Source organism: Solea solea, chromosome 3 (genome assembly GCF_958295425.1).
Source record: "Solea solea chromosome 3, fSolSol10.1, whole genome shotgun sequence".
In the NCBI taxonomy this organism is placed as follows: Eukaryota; Metazoa; Chordata; class Actinopteri; order Pleuronectiformes; family Soleidae; genus Solea; species Solea solea.
In genome coordinates this window covers 25,147,964-25,163,985 of record NC_081136.1, presented here as the reverse complement: position 1 = coordinate 25,163,985, position 16,022 = coordinate 25,147,964, and the positions used below count along the sequence as shown (strand labels likewise).

General features: G+C 39.6%; 1 protein-coding gene across 3 annotated transcripts in view; it reads right to left on the bottom strand.

Annotated features, from left to right (window-relative positions):
- LOC131456083 (synapsin-3-like) overlaps window positions 1-13,984 on the bottom strand; it is a 112,924-nt gene extending 98,940 nt beyond the window's left edge. For all 3 annotated transcript variants that reach the window (XM_058624063.1, XM_058624062.1, XM_058624064.1), the window contains exon 1: window positions 13,833-13,984. The gene's annotated coding sequence lies outside the window, so the exon portion shown is untranslated. The remainder of the gene's footprint in view (window positions 1-13,832) is intronic.
- Window positions 13,985-16,022: the final 2,038 nt, after the last annotated feature.

Here is a 16,022-nt window from a genome sequence, read left to right as displayed (position 1 = left end):
ATGTTTGCTATTGTTGTAAAAGCATTTGCTCAACCATTTTTTATGAAGGATGTTTTAGGTGGGTGGCTGTCTGTTCTTCCATCGGCATGGACATGGCTCCATGGCTTGTATTCACCAGCTCTGTTGAAAACAAATGCACATGGCCAGGAGAGGGTAAAGGAGGGGGGAGAGTCAGTGGTGAGTGAGGATAAAGTGGTAGACACAGGGGGGAGCTCTGTGTAGAAAAAGGCAGAAAAAACAACAACCAGACTTGTAAATTTAAAATAAAAAAAAGCTTTTTATATGTACTTTAGGCAAGGAGCTTACTGATGTCTTGCACTGCCATGTTTCTACAGCAGACAAACCAGCTAGTGTGCGTATTATGCTCTGAAGCAGAACCTTACAACTGAGAGCAGCAACAGGTTTTCTTTTAGATGATGGAGTGAGCAGACAAACACGCCAAGATCTCCCAATGACTCATGACTGAAACAGTAGGCTGAATAGGCTGCTTCCACCTTCGCTTGGGCCCTCTCCAACCATTATTTATTTACATTTATTTATTGGGAACGATGAAGAAAATGTATATCTACATGTGCTGCATCATGAGTATGCAGAGGTTTATGTTAATTTCACTGCAGAAATTACCTCTGCAGTTGGATGCAGGGAAAAATGTTGGTCATCGGCACAAGCACTGCCGATACATTGACATATGGGAAATCAGCAAAAAAATCCAATATTGTGCATAAATATTCAAGGTTGTTGTGTTCTCAATTGTAAATCGAATATTAAGCAGAGCGGTGTCGCTATCTCGACCTTAAAAAGCAAAGGCGAAATGGAGGATTTAATGACATCTCTTCTTTTTACAATTAGTTTCCAATCGACTGGTTATTATTACATTCATATTGTTAAAAAATCATTTAAATCTGACAATAAGGCCTTATTGCGGTACATGGCAAACAAATGATGGACACTGAATCACTCATGACACCATGTAGGCAAACAAACAAAACAGGAATTAAAAAAAAATTAATGATTGACATAAAACCAATGATCCTCGATGAAACTAGACAAGTCTAAAAATGGCAGACCCACCTGCGCTAAAAGAGAGGAAAAAAAGATTGAGAATCAAATTGAGGATTTGGAGAATCGTGACACCCCTATAAATACTTTCCTCTCTTCTTCAGTGTTGGCTGTATGTAGGTATTTCTCTTCCTTTTATTAAGTAAAATGATTGAGGACCAGCTCATCACCTTCCTCCCACAATGCAAATTCATTACAGGTCCTTTTATGGTTATTTATTAGCTTAATCATGTCACATTGAATGTAAATAGTGACAAGTTCACCACAAAATTATCCACATTTTGAAGTGTATTTTGAACATGTGGCTAATATGATTGAATTTGTGTGGCCTTGATGGAAATAAATGTGATTTCACAGTTCCTCTGACAAACACCAGCTCTGAGGTGAGAGTGAGACCCGCACAGCATTCACATGCAAACGTGAAACAAAAGCTGATATGCTGTTATACTGAATGCTTTTTACTGACGTTTTTATTTTTATACAGCCAAGAATCTGCTCAACCCGATTTGCATAACATTAAGTTACCCGGGCAGAGGGAGACAGAAACCTGCTGGCACATATTTCAGTGACACAGCAGCGGTGGAGCAAAGCTCCAGCAGTGATTCACAGCGTATGTTTTGGGGAAACAGACAGACAAAAACCCCGCAGGGAGACAGAAAATGGTTACATAACACGTGGCATAGAAGAGACAATCAAACAGATTATCTAGACTTTCAAACTGCACTGAGGCAAAATGAAGCCTTCAACCTGATTAAAATTAGGCCTCTCTCAAAGTAAATGGAGCTTGGATGAGATGAAAGTGTATTTCTTACCAAGGTACATCTCCAGGGAACGTGCCTGGTGTTCGGAGCAGCAGTTTGTTTATTTATTTAATTATTTTGAAATAAAAAAAAAAAGAGAGAGGAGGGTCTAACAACAGCAGGAAATGCATGTGGGTCAAATGTTTCATCTCGGAAGGACAACGAAGTCGGGCGATAACAATCGGGAAGTCTTCACGTGAAATTGTAGCTTCTGCATGAAGAGTTATGTATAATAGATCTGACAGCCGAGCTCCACAGGCTCTGTACCTCATTATGATTACTATTAGTGCGAGTCACACAAACTAATAATGACTGAACACACGTTTGTTGACTCCTGATCGTTTACTTACACTTTATCTACTGCTTTTAAACTGTACTGTTTAGTGACATTTTTACTTTAATACAATGATTAAATCGATATTTTGTTTGCAATTTGTCTATTTTGATTTTGTGGTTCATTTTTGTTTGCTCAATTCATACAGTGTTGTTTGCTTCTTAAAGCAACAAAATCTGATTCAATAGATACCCCCCTTCCAGATAAGATAATTTGCAATAAAAAAGACAGAACAATATTTTATCTGTGATTATACAAAAATAAAAACAAGTGTAATTTCACGTGTGAACCACACTAAACCTCATGCACGCTGACGTCAAAAAGACCAAGAGTTTTGCCTGAGAGCATTTCAGCAGGACAGATGCTTGTTGTCACATAGAATAACACTCAAACAGGAGAAACCAACATGAGCAACCTACCTACTGAGTGGGGGGTGGCTTCCCCTGGGAATTCTGCTCATGTCTCAACTACAACAGGGCTTTTAAACAACAAACTCGCAACACATGAGTCAAATAATTGCTGTATAATAACTGACAGAACAGAGTTAAACAACAAACAATGGCAATTACAGTGACAGAGACACTGATTGCTAGGCTCAGCCCTCTCCGTAACGACGACGTGATCTCGTTGGACAGATAAGCAGCCATCTGCTTGAAAATCACTATCTTCACACTCGCTGGCACATTCCCCACTTTCTCAGCAACATGAGCCGCTTTCTTTCTGTGCCTGCCGAGCACATCTGACGCCATTAAATCCTTGAAGGTTTCGCTTCTCGGCTCTCACTGCATTAGATCGCAACGTGTGGGATGCATGTGCAGTGCATCCAGTGCTAGGGGGAAACTGTGTGCTTTTTCACTGCTGACCTGGGAGCAAACATTACTGATACAGTGACACTGTATGAACAAAATAGGCATAAACATTTCTTGTCACGATAATCATGACCAAAAATAATTGTGACTCACAATATTGTTAACTAAAAATATGCATACATGGTTTATTTATTTAATAAATAGGCAGGGCTCTCGGTCTGTAATCTACCTTAATTTGGACTACATCTGATAAATTAATGACATTAACATTAAAAAGAAAAACTGTTATATCAACATAAATGTGATAGGATACATTGTTTTTTTTTTGAATGACTGGAAAGATGCAGGCCCCCCCTTGTGGCACTCATCACTCAGACTGTATGTTGGTGAGGCATTTTCAAGTCAGAGTAAATCATTACATTACATTACATGTCATTTAGCAGACACTTTTATCCAAAGTGACTTACAATGGAACCGAGTACAATCAGCCAGGGGTGGAGTCGCACTTGCCACCATTGCGAAATCATTAACAATTTTTGCCATTCACAAATACCAATAATGAAAATTCACCACAGTCAACTAATTGTGAATGCTTTTCATCACCATATCACATAATTTATCATCACATCCATGGTAGAAAAATGGTTATTAAAAACATTCAATACAGCATTTGGGGTCTTTTTTTTTCACAGAGCTAGTTAGGGCCTCACTATGAAATGCAATAGAGAAGATATGATCATATTTACTTCAAGATGGAACTAAAATAAGGGTAGCCTGTTAATATGTTGTACAGCAGTTTGAGGGAAAAAATTAGAGAACTGTAGCAGCAATAATAACGGGAAGGAGCAGGATACGGTCACACCACACTGAGGCCCCTGCTGATTAACAGTTTCTATGTATACATATATATATATATATATATATACACATATATACACACACACACACACACACACACAAAATAATTATATATCTGATGAACACAGAGCATGATTGCAGCTCTTGCCGTTGGTTTTTTCACATCCTCGCCACATATCTGTTAAATCTATCACATATTCTGGAAGACTGTTGTGTGAAGTTACACACCAGACTCTGACTAATTAGTGAGAGAAATAACAATGTAACTTTCCCCATGTACAACTATGCAAATTATATATCTTCATGTGTTTTGTTTTTTCCAAACGTTCAGTGAACATACAAAATGGTGATTTGAGGCTCACGTCAGAGCTGTAGCTTAAGCGACATCCTCAAGTTGGTACGAATGCAATTCAAATATTTTTCAAAATATTTTCTTCATAGTGCAAACTAAATAAACATAAAACAATTATAGCTGGAGAGCACACAAGCATCGAAGTCAAGGAGGTAGCAGCATATTCAACCAATGCCGTTTTAGTCATTAGTCATATCAGGGGACCTTTACATGTTTGACAATGTCCTCTAAAACAATTTAAAGCAAATATCCATGCCTATAGCGTTAGCATACCAATAACATCCCTACTGGGCAGTTCAGATGTGGCTGTTATTGAATGAAGAATTAAATAAAAAGGTTCTGTATTTGTCCTGGCACTGCAGGGCCTTGTTCAGACAGCCAGAAAAAATATTTATTCAAGTCAGCAGGACAAACCACATATAGAGGTGGTTTGAAATGCGATTCAATTGAGATTTCTACAGATGCTTTGTTTAAACTGCAACTCAAATTGGATTTTTAAGCATATCCAGATTGTATCTAGCTTGATGTTTTGGCAGTGTGGACAGTTAAAAAACACATGAGATCAGATTTGTCAAAAGCTGATTCAAACCATGATTCTGATCAGATTTTTATGGATCCATTCAAATCCAAACGTTTGGTTGCTCAGATAGGATTTCAAAGTGTCTTCCCCCTGGTCTTCCAGGTCGGATCTGATTACTTGCAATATATAATACGAACAGTTTGTCAGGAAGATCAGATTCTGAAGGCATATGCTTACAAATCTTATTTGGACTGTAGTCTAAACAAGACCCAAATTCTCTTATGCCACAGAGGAGTTCAGCACCGCGGTTTGACAGTGCGACTGTAGAGCGAGACAATACACCTCCAATTTCTCCACATCTGTGTTTGAAATCTACGTCAAAAATGGAGTTACACCCATGTTGTTACCTGTTACGTAACCTACACCTATACCGATATAGTCTTTTACCTACTTTAAACAACTTGGCTGTTTTACACAACATTTGTTCTGATGCTTTTACAACGTTCCAAGGACTTTGCCAAGTAATGGTATATATATATATATATATATATATATATATATATATATATAACAAAACCAGCCGGGTATCATATCAATTTATCCATGCTACAGATATTATAAATTAAATGATTTAACCTATGTTTTTTTCAGGCTTCTATAAAGATACTGGTAATAGAGGGAAATCTTGATCTTGAACAATACAGGAAAATGCCGCCTCCTCCTCACAGCTCACACCAAGTCAAAGACACACACACGCATTCTTTGGCCAACAGTAACACTAACGGGATTATCAGGGTCACTGTGTGTCTCCCTTCTCCCCAGTGTGCAGCGTGTCACCGAGGGGTAAGGGCCGCCGAACTAGGCTTTCATGACTCGTGATAGTGTGAGCTGAGGTTCTGGGGGGGTAATTAGTTAGAGCAGAGGGTCAGAGGACTCTATTCGAAGTGAAATAAAGGAAAATGAAATAAACATGGGAAAGCGTCATTGTAACATTGGAGTGCTAGGATTAGAGGTGGCATTTAACCTGCACTAATGCATTCTGGGGGATTACAAATGAAGGTGTGGAGCTCTCTGCCAGATAAATGATTGTGACACTTTCTATTTTGGACATCAGTGAAAAAATCCATGATGTTAAACCTGCCGTGTTTGTTATCATGGGCTGTGCATGAATGCTACTGTACCCAGGGGAGTGTGGTGGAGATTAGCAGTGTCACTCTGACCATTATAGGAAGAGTAGCTGCTACCATGGTAATAGCTTATAGCCATAATTCTCAAACTGTGGCATGCGTACCACTAGTGCTACACAAGCTAAATCAGGAAAAACTGTTCTACTAAATTAATTAATAATTACATTCACCTTATCTCTCGCTCCATCTAATTTGGTTATACCAGTGTCTGAAGTAAGGAAGAGGAGGATGAGAGAGAATTATCTTATTGAGAAAGTGGTACTTGGTATAAAAACGTATTGGGATCCAAATAAACAGAGAGAAAGGCGTCACCCATATGAAGAAATTTGATTATTTGGTTTACTAACTTTACAAAATAGAGTTTTCAGGATACCCAGGAAAATCCTCGATACCATTTTCATTTATATTTATCAATACTACCATCATGCTGTCTCAGTAAATACAGCATCATTTAACTGTTAAATGTAATAAGTAGACTGTGGTTTATTTTGTTGATTCAGCTTCAATTTGGGGATTTTAACACTTTGAAACACAAACGCCTGTGTTATTGAATTACTATTATCATAAATTTAAAAAAAAAACAAAACTAAAAGAATGTTTTAACAAAAGACTGCATTGATAAAACATATGTCCATATTTCCAATGACTACCTAAGTGGTGGTGCATGTATTACCACAAGGTAGTTAGTGGACTGCATGTGTTTACAGAATTTATCAAATTTAAGAGATTTCCTGAATGTATCTTGAAGCACAGTATATACCCCGCAGAACTGATGAACTACCAGGGTCCTTGAACGCAACTTGTTAGCTGCTCCTCTCAGCTCAACCTCCTATGATCCCTGCATTATTATTCTCACTCACCGTCATGAGTGTTTTTGTTTGTAATCTTGCAGTGGAGCATTTCCCTCTGACAATAAGTATGTCTTATGTCAGAAACCTAATTTAATGTCACTTTTTTGCTCCCTAAAAAAAACAAACAACAACAAAAAAAAAAAAGCTTGTAAAATTAGTATAAAGACATCACAAGCTGCTCTTCCAGATCTTTAAGAGTTGAGGTGTGGAAGAGCTACTGTGATTAGAAACTTGCTGTTTTTCCACATACTACTGTATACTGAATGACTCATAAAAACTCTCAAAGGAAGGAGGGATAATCAATTTCTGTCTGTTTTTGGCCTGTGTGTGGCAGCAGGGTGGGAAATATTAGCCTGTCAGTTATGTTGCAATTGGGTCATACATGTGATGCAGTAACAAAGCAACATAACACAGTACACGGTGACGTCATCACAGCATGTTTAGCGCTATTCTATCTTCCTAATGCTACTGGGAGATCACTATGCCATGACCGTAAAGTGTTGGCATCGCTAATAATCTCCAAGTGTGAGACAAAGAGTATGCAGGTCACACTGGTTAAGATACGGGCAGTTACTTAAAAACACAAATCACTTGTAGAATTTGTTTGATTTGAGATTAATTCAGATAAACCACATCTTGTTTAATTTTAAAGCTGCAGTGTGTGACTTTTGGTGATTTTGTTATCAACGTTATTATTCTGCCCCTATTTGGTCTTCATGAACAGAAACAATGTGGCAATATTACTATGTTACATCCTAAATCGGAGAGTAGGCTTTGTCAAGCAACACTATCAGACCCGACTGAGGGTGCGGAACGTTTGTGTGAGTATACAGCAGCAGCGCAGGGGCGGGTTGAGACAGGTAGTATTTTTTTCCTGCCAACCTGCTGAACAGATTCACTGAGTTTTTTTATGCCGTAAAATTATAAGTCAGTGTAACACTTCGTTTACAGACTTGAAGATTAACCAAACAGTATGTAGTCAGGTAATGACAATTATGACAACCCTAACCCACTGTTGCCAGATTTGCCGAAAATACGGGAATAAGACGGAGCACTCGTACTCTGATAAACTGTCATCATGCACACACAACTGTCCCATCTGCTTTTATTTTTATAATCACTGAAGCTATTTGGTTGATTTTGGCGTGTCAGACACCGAAAGTGAAAGTGTGTCTGCTTAAGAGAAGCAAAGGAGAATTATCACATGACAAGAGGGGACGACAAGGTGACAACTCCCTGTTATGCTTAATTCCTCATCCAAGAGAAAATTATGCACACAAGCATGTAATTAACTCCCTCTTCGCTTTCAGCTATCTATATTTTTAGCATCTCCACTGAAGTGCCACTCGAGCCGTATATTTTTTGTCCGAATGGGACCAAGCCCGAAAGAATATTCACCAAACCCGAAACCCAACACGTGTCCCGAGTGCAATTAATACCCCACAAAGTTAGAGTGAGCTGGAGCGCGCTGGTTATTGCAAATGACAAAAAATAGGATTATATGCAGGAGGAAGCCACTACTAGCCCTATGAAGACACACACACACACACACACACACACCTCATGAGTTATCACTAACATTTCAGATTCAACATTCACAACAATCAGTTTTTCTTTATAAATTCTTGTTCAACTGTAACCACTGATAACTATACACATCCAACTATTGTGGTTTGAGTTGTTGTGGAGGAAAATGATGACACACAGGATTCAACAGCCTGCGTGATGCGTACAATGTGCTGGTGCAAATAGTGCAAAATGAGATTTGTTTTTGCTGGCTGATTCAGAACATGGACATGGTTTCATTTGTGGTGTACTTTAATCTGGTTATTTTGTTCTGTTTGGATGGATTGGGAACTTTATTATGTAGTGCACCTTGTTTTGCAGTGTAGTGATTGAGATAGACTATGAAAATGTGATGAGGTGAGATCCTGCTGTACAAGACGTAGAATAAAAAGTGCCTTTTCAGAGCAAAAAAGAAGATTCTCTCTCCCTGTGTGTTTTTCTTGCACCCACAGCTCTCTTAACAGAAATAGGTAATCCCATAAAAACCCAGGATTACAATAGCAAAACCCAGTTCTATACAGAAACACTAGGTCAAACATTCATCAATTTTTACTAATCACTTATTTTAATCATTCTATATCTATTTCTTAAATGATAACACCACATATTCAACAAAGCAATTAAAAAACATAACTTAAAGTCAACCTATTTTTTTCTACATTTCACTAAAGCCATGAGTGGAATTGTTCAGTTTGGTACTCTTCCTTATGGAAACACAAACAAATATGTACCTTACTGTACCAAAGTAACCAGCCCCAACCGTTCCATTCTTTGGCACCCTTCCCTTGGGGTACCAAAGTGAAATGGTATGGTCTAGCTCCACCCACAACAGTCAGCTGATGTTCAACAGCTCAACAGAACGTCCCTTTCTAGCAATCAGTGTAAATATCCCATGGAAGTCGAGGCAAATGCTAGCAGACTATTTTCATACAAAGCTTGACATCAGTACGGTGTCACACTAGGCTGCCATCAGGCACAGCCCACATCGTGCCTACCAAGTAAAAGTACTGTTTTCAGTCAAAAGCAAGCCTGACCCAGGTCAAGCCGTACCGTACTGTACCAAAACATGATGGAAAAGCAGCATAAAATAACCTACTATGTCAAGTCATGGGACCAAAACCACCCCAAGCCTCAAAATCACTTCTAGATATTTTTTTGAACTCTGAGACTATGAATGAGAGAAAGGGTCTTGTCTTGATGTTTTTCAGCTTCTTAAATGTGAATATTATCTGGTTTTTCTTTGATCCATGGAACAAAGAAATCTTTAAAACTGAATATTTTTGGTTTGAAAATGACACTGATCAACATTTTTCCACATTTTCTGACATTTCACGGACCAATCAAGTACTCCATTAAATAGTGATAATAATGGACGGATTAATCAATTATGATAATAACCGTTGGTTGCAGCCCCACAAAATATAAACAGAGTTTGTGGCCCGCAAAGGAAAATATATCCTGTGAATAAACGTGCTGTTTGGATGTTTTCTTCAGTCTAAGGTGACACATGGTCATTTTATGTTTAAATGCAATCATTTCCTTTTTTTAAATAGATGAATGAAAAAAAGTGCAATGCCTAAAATTGTGTTGCTTTCTGCTCATGGACAAGATCCCAGCGGAAATCAGCAAGTCATTATCCATGAACTGTGAACCTTGATAACTGCGGCGACAGAATGTGCTCAGTGACACTACGGCCTGAGCTCACAGTGAGAGAGTCTGCAGCAGCAGCAGCAGTTGCGGCAGTGACAACTGGCTCGTGAGGCGAGGAGTTCCGGTCGAGTCATCACACAGTCACCTAATCACTGCCAATGCGGGTTCGCTCAAAAAAGACCGCATTTATACTGCACTGTTATAGTCGTGACGACCACTCAAAGCGTGTTATATTACAGTTATGCTGTTCAACTGTTCACTATCAGCTTACATGTGACCACATTGTGAAAAGGGAAATAACCACGAAACCAAAACAAGCACATACTTCATTATTTTCCTGCAAAAATACCACCCATTGATATTTGAGGAATTGTTTCCATTTAAACAGCATTAGCGGTGTATTGATTCAAAGCTCCATTCACTACAAACAAGCCTACAATTTAGTACAACTTCCTCATCTTGGACCCCACTCAAACCCAGAATAAATAGCTGTACTGAGTTTTCAGACTCCACACACTCCAGTTCAGAACACACCCAATCCAACTTGAATGGGTCCGAAGATCTGATCACAAAAAACAGATTACTCTGATGCCATTCACACTTATCATAGACGTGGGGGATATGGCGACATAAGATCGTGAAGGATCAGTGTTGATGATCTACCAAGGCAGAGAGATCGTAGCCTCGTCGATAGGGCACATTCTATCCACTGCTGCTGTTTGATGCTCTTGCGCAAACATATCAGGGTTTTTTTTTTAACTCAGCCAAATCACACTATTTGCTAGTCTGCTTCCTGCCCACAATAGAGAAAACGACGACCAACCAATCATAGCCAATTACAAGCAGTGCCAGGGAGTTCTCATTTGAATCAGTGTTTGAATCAGAGTGTAGTCTGAAGCCACAGCTGAAAATTAAAGCAAAACAGAGGAGTTGGTGCATAAAAAGAACTCGACCTCCATTATACAGAACTGGTTTGGCTTTTCCCCAAACGACAAGGCACAAACAACAGTTATTTGCAAAGTGTGAACTGATGAAGTTTGCACAGCGGATGGCAACACGACAAACCTTTTCAACCATGTAAAGAGACAAAAACCAATATGCCCAGAGTGAAATGGCTAGTCGAGCAGCCACAACACAGGTAATGTAAGACCTAAACAAAGAGTCTGAGTGAACTTACATACTTGTTAAATGTCCTTTGCACTTGGAACAAGTTGGCAAAATGAAAATAATCGACAGACTAATCGATTATGATAATAATCGTTAGTTGCAGCCCTAGTTTCTTTTATCCAGACTGTAAACGGAATATGTTTGGTTTGAGGGCAAAACAAGACATTTGCAGTCATTTTGAGGTTTGGCAAACACAGACATTGACATTTTTCACCATTTTTCTGACATTTTGTGGACCAAACAAATGATAAATTATTCAAGAAAATCACTGACAGGTGAATCAATGAAAAATAAATCATAATTGTTAGTTGCAGCTCTACATTGGACACTTTTCTGCGTGGATACTGATGCACACCGAGTAGCGCCAAGGCAGCTAATTAAGGGCAAAAAGGTCACTGCTATTTTACAATTAATCATTTCCCAAAAAGGGAAAAAAGAGAGGGGTGGGGGGGTCATTAGTGGCTGGCTTCCATGCTGAGGAGCATCTGCTGGGAGACAGAGTAGATAACTGGTTATGGATGGAATACTTAAGTCTGCTGCCCTCTGATTGACTGATTAATATTTCATGCTGCTTATCTGGCAGTATGGCGTCATAAATATTTAGGCCCGAGCTGTAACAGTACATGTGTATATGGACGTAGAGTCTGTTTTTGTCTCCTAAAAAACAGATCTATATGATTGGGTGCAAAACTAAGCCAATGAAAAATGCATTTCATAATATAATATGAGCTGATCTACAGCGTCAGCACGGTGTGGTTGACAGTGGCTTGGTCCAAATGACTCTGCAAAAGTTATTAGATTATGATTCAGCATTGTAATTGGTGAACAGAAATACAAAACCAACGGTGTCATCTCTTTAAGAGTATCAATGTTATGCATGTAATGAAAGACTTATGTCCGACAGCCTGCATTCCCATGTAGCTTTATATGCTCTTAGACAAAAGGAAGACATTATTCTGTTTTTCTGTCCAACTACCAAGTAGAAATGAGTCATTTCTCAGTGTTGCAATGATAATGTGTGAACATTCAGAAAAACAATCAAAAACAATCACACCAAACATGTGGTGAGCTCAGTATGGGACATTTTCAAAGCTGAGAGCAATTAACATCTGCAACAAACTGATGTTAAGGATATAATGTTGGTCTTTACCAGCTCATGGACTGCAGCTGTAGCTGCCACCTAGTTGTAGTTTAGCTGCCCCTCCTACTAAAATAAATATAATCATATGTAGTACAAAATAAAGATGAAATGTATTTTAGATTAAATAAAAATGCTGGATTAAATGAAGCAGCATTAATCTATACAATGTACTGTATATGCAATGCCTTGACTTTAGTGAGGTTAGTACACACAGTCCCAGCCATAACAACAAAATCTGATAAAAAAAAAAAAAAACATAATTTGTGTGATGATGTGTGATTGTGTTGTAGGTTTATTAAATTGCAGAACCAGGGCATTTTGGTCACGCCTCTTAAAAGTTGGAGGTGACTGCACCCTTTCCATTGGGGGGTAATGCTGGGTTTACACCGGACGTGATGCAAGCGAGTAGCGTTATAGACGCGTTTGGTGAGCAGTGACGCGACAAAATCGCATCTGTCACACAAATCACATCTGGCACACAATGGCCAACGAGTGTTGAGATTCTCCAAATGACGTCAAATACTTGCCGGGGGCCAGACTCAGCTGAGGGAAACGTATTATTTTTGCGTGTAGACACTCGGAGCAGTACGTCACTTTATCTCTGACGTTAAATTCGGGAGCCCCGTATGGGTGAGAGTCCCTCGACTTTCGCATGACGAGCTTACGGAGCTCCCGAAGTTAACGGTGAAGCTCGCCACGTGGTGTCCGGCTCTGTATGGTGTTGCGAAACCACACAAGACGACGGTTTCTTCTCTGCAGGCGTTTCCACAACAGAGAGCACAACAATTCTGATGGTAAAAACATATGTCCGTTACTTCTGTTTAAAATGCGGCGACTTGTGGCCAATGTTCCCGTGTCACAAAATGTACAAATATAGTGGTGCAATAGACGCCATGGGCGTGTAGCGACACGACAAATAAACAGATATCGGTGTGAACACAGGATAAGAGGTTACTGGCCTTATAATCAAATATTGTTTTGTTTTTTTAATACTCCAATGTATTGTTATTCTATTAGCTTGTGGGATTTGTTCTGGTTTTTATGGGGGGGGAGGGGGGCTGACTCCAAAGGCACCAAACCACCTAGAACCGCCACTGCACAGTACACATTGACTTTATAATCCTCTCTGCTCATGGTCACAATCATGAAATGGATCCCCTCCCTCCCTCCCTCTCTCTCTCTCTCTCTCTCTCTCCCCACCATCACTATCCTTCTCCTCCTCCTCCCTCCTGATACAATACAGTGAGCAGAGAAGTGACTGTGGGCTGCAGAGACGAGACTGAGGGGAATCCCTGCACAAACCGTCCACTCACACAGACCTGACACCGCAAAAAAACAACAAAAAAAACGCGCGTTTATTTTTACAATTAAAACCGCATTTTATGGGGGGGGGGGATACAGTCAACAGCCTCTGTAGCATGAGGAGCACGAGGGTCATTGTCAGGAGACGGACACGCCGAGGAACATAATAATAATGACGAGAAAACAAACGTGGAGATAAATGATGCTAGCAGTTAAAAGCGTAGACGTTAGCTTACCTGAGCAGCTGTCAGTGATTAGCGACTGATGAGCCTCTTCCTCCTCTCCTTCCTCTTACTCTTCTTCTCCTTCTCTTAATGATGCTGCTGTTTCTTCTTCTGCGCTCAGCTTCACTGTCTCTCCCTCAGCCTCCAAACCAAACCCCGCTCTCTCTCTCTCTCTCTCTCTCTCTCTCTCTCTCTCTCTCTCTCTCTCTCTCTCTCTCTCTCTCTCTCTCTCTCTCTCTCTCTCTCTCTCGAGCGCACGCGCACGCACGCACACATTCATATTGTTTCCACAGTGCATGCCGGGAACGTGAGGGGTGTAGTTCATTCATGACTGCAGTCGGAGTGCGTGAACCTCATTGGCTGAAAGGATAATTAAGATCATTTTTAAGTAATTAATATTACTAGAGAATTACAGAATCAACCAATATATGAATCACCACTGTACTTTGATTGCATCCTTACATTAAAGGTCCAGTATGTAACATTCAGAAGGAGTTTACTGGCAGAAACTGAATATTCTACCACTGACCACCATTATCAGATTATCAGATTATCTGTTTACATTATTCCAGTAAACATGACACCTTGTAGTCGTCGCTAAATTAAGCCTGCCCCACACTAGAGGATTTTCAAATCTGACTTGATTTTAAATACAGCACAACAATACAAACACAACACACTTTGTGACTGATCATGTTTTAACCGTGAGAAAGCACAGAGTAGTGGACCTCATACTTGGTGTTTAATCAAACGATTTCAGGGAGGAGATTGCCGGGATTTGGGATCTCACAGAAACTCGTGTGATTTAATGTGACTTCAGAATATAAATAGACGTGGAGGCGGACTTGCTCTGTTTTGTGCTGAGAAAAGCAAAAAAAAAAAAAATGCAGTCGGAAGAGCCAGATGTGGACCAAAATCTTGTAGTGTGGGGCTGATTTCAGGTGAAGATGCAACTGCTTTTATCTTCTGTGTGTGCCCTGCTTTTAGCCATTTTAAAACAATGGATGCTATGGCAAACAATTGTCCTACTTCAGGTGCTTTATGAAGACATCCCTTGGACCAGACCCGGCCCAAGGCATTTAAAGTTAACTAAGCGAAGATTCTTGGTGAGACCCTGATCACACTACTGTTGAAACTGTAACACTAACAATGGTGTGTAGAGTAGAAGTTTGCTCATTTAGTGCACATCTAAAAAGTCATTAAACTGGTTTAGTGCAAATTAATACAAAGCCACCCCAAGAGTGACTATAATTTATACAATTTAGAGTGTTACCTTTGTAGCACTGGCTACTCCGAAAATCATGAGCTTTCAGTTTTTAGTTTTTTCAACTCATCACCGGGGTAAGGTGTATACATGATGGGAAATATTCCAGTTAATACTGGCATAATCCATCTTATTCTCTGAAATAATAACTGAAATAAGGACATATGATATGATATTATATATGAAATGCTAAGGTAATATATATAAGTCATAGAGTTACCGGAATACTTCCATACCATGATAAACAACCTTGGTATTGTGTGTATTGTATGTAAACATGGTCACCGTTTGTAAAAGTGTATAATTGTTTTTAAAAATTAAAAAATTAAAACATTTGTAGCCCCAGAAATTGGACTTTTATAGATATTTTAGGCAAGCGCCTTGCTTTACAGGGGTTGCCATCTTGTGGCGCCATGTTTCTACTGCAGTAGAAACTGTGTGTATGAATGTACATATACTGGGATTGCGTTGAAGCTAATTACACTTTAATGAGAAGCAGTGGTCCAGCAGCACAGCAAGCCGTTTGGAGACAACCCCAGTCACAGTTGCTGTGATAGCAACTCATTGATTACAAATGTAATGTTACAACACTGACTCTGGCTGTGTTTCACTAGTTAAATGCTAATGCAGTGTCTCTTCATATGTCCCACCATATCAGACTTTGATCCGACTCTTGTGAAAGAAATGGTGCCCTAATGGACAGAAATGCTGCTCGCTAAAGTGACCGTTTGACTCACAGACCCACGCTAAAACCAACCGCTAGTGCAGGGGTGTCAAACGTATGGCTCGCAGGCCAGAACCGGCCCACCAGAGGGTCCAATCCGGCCCGCAGGATGAATTTGTGATAATTTCACATTATAATGTGAAATACTATCATTTTCAGTCTCAGAAACAAGTTGTATGTGTAAATGAAGCATAACATTCTCGAAATTGCACTT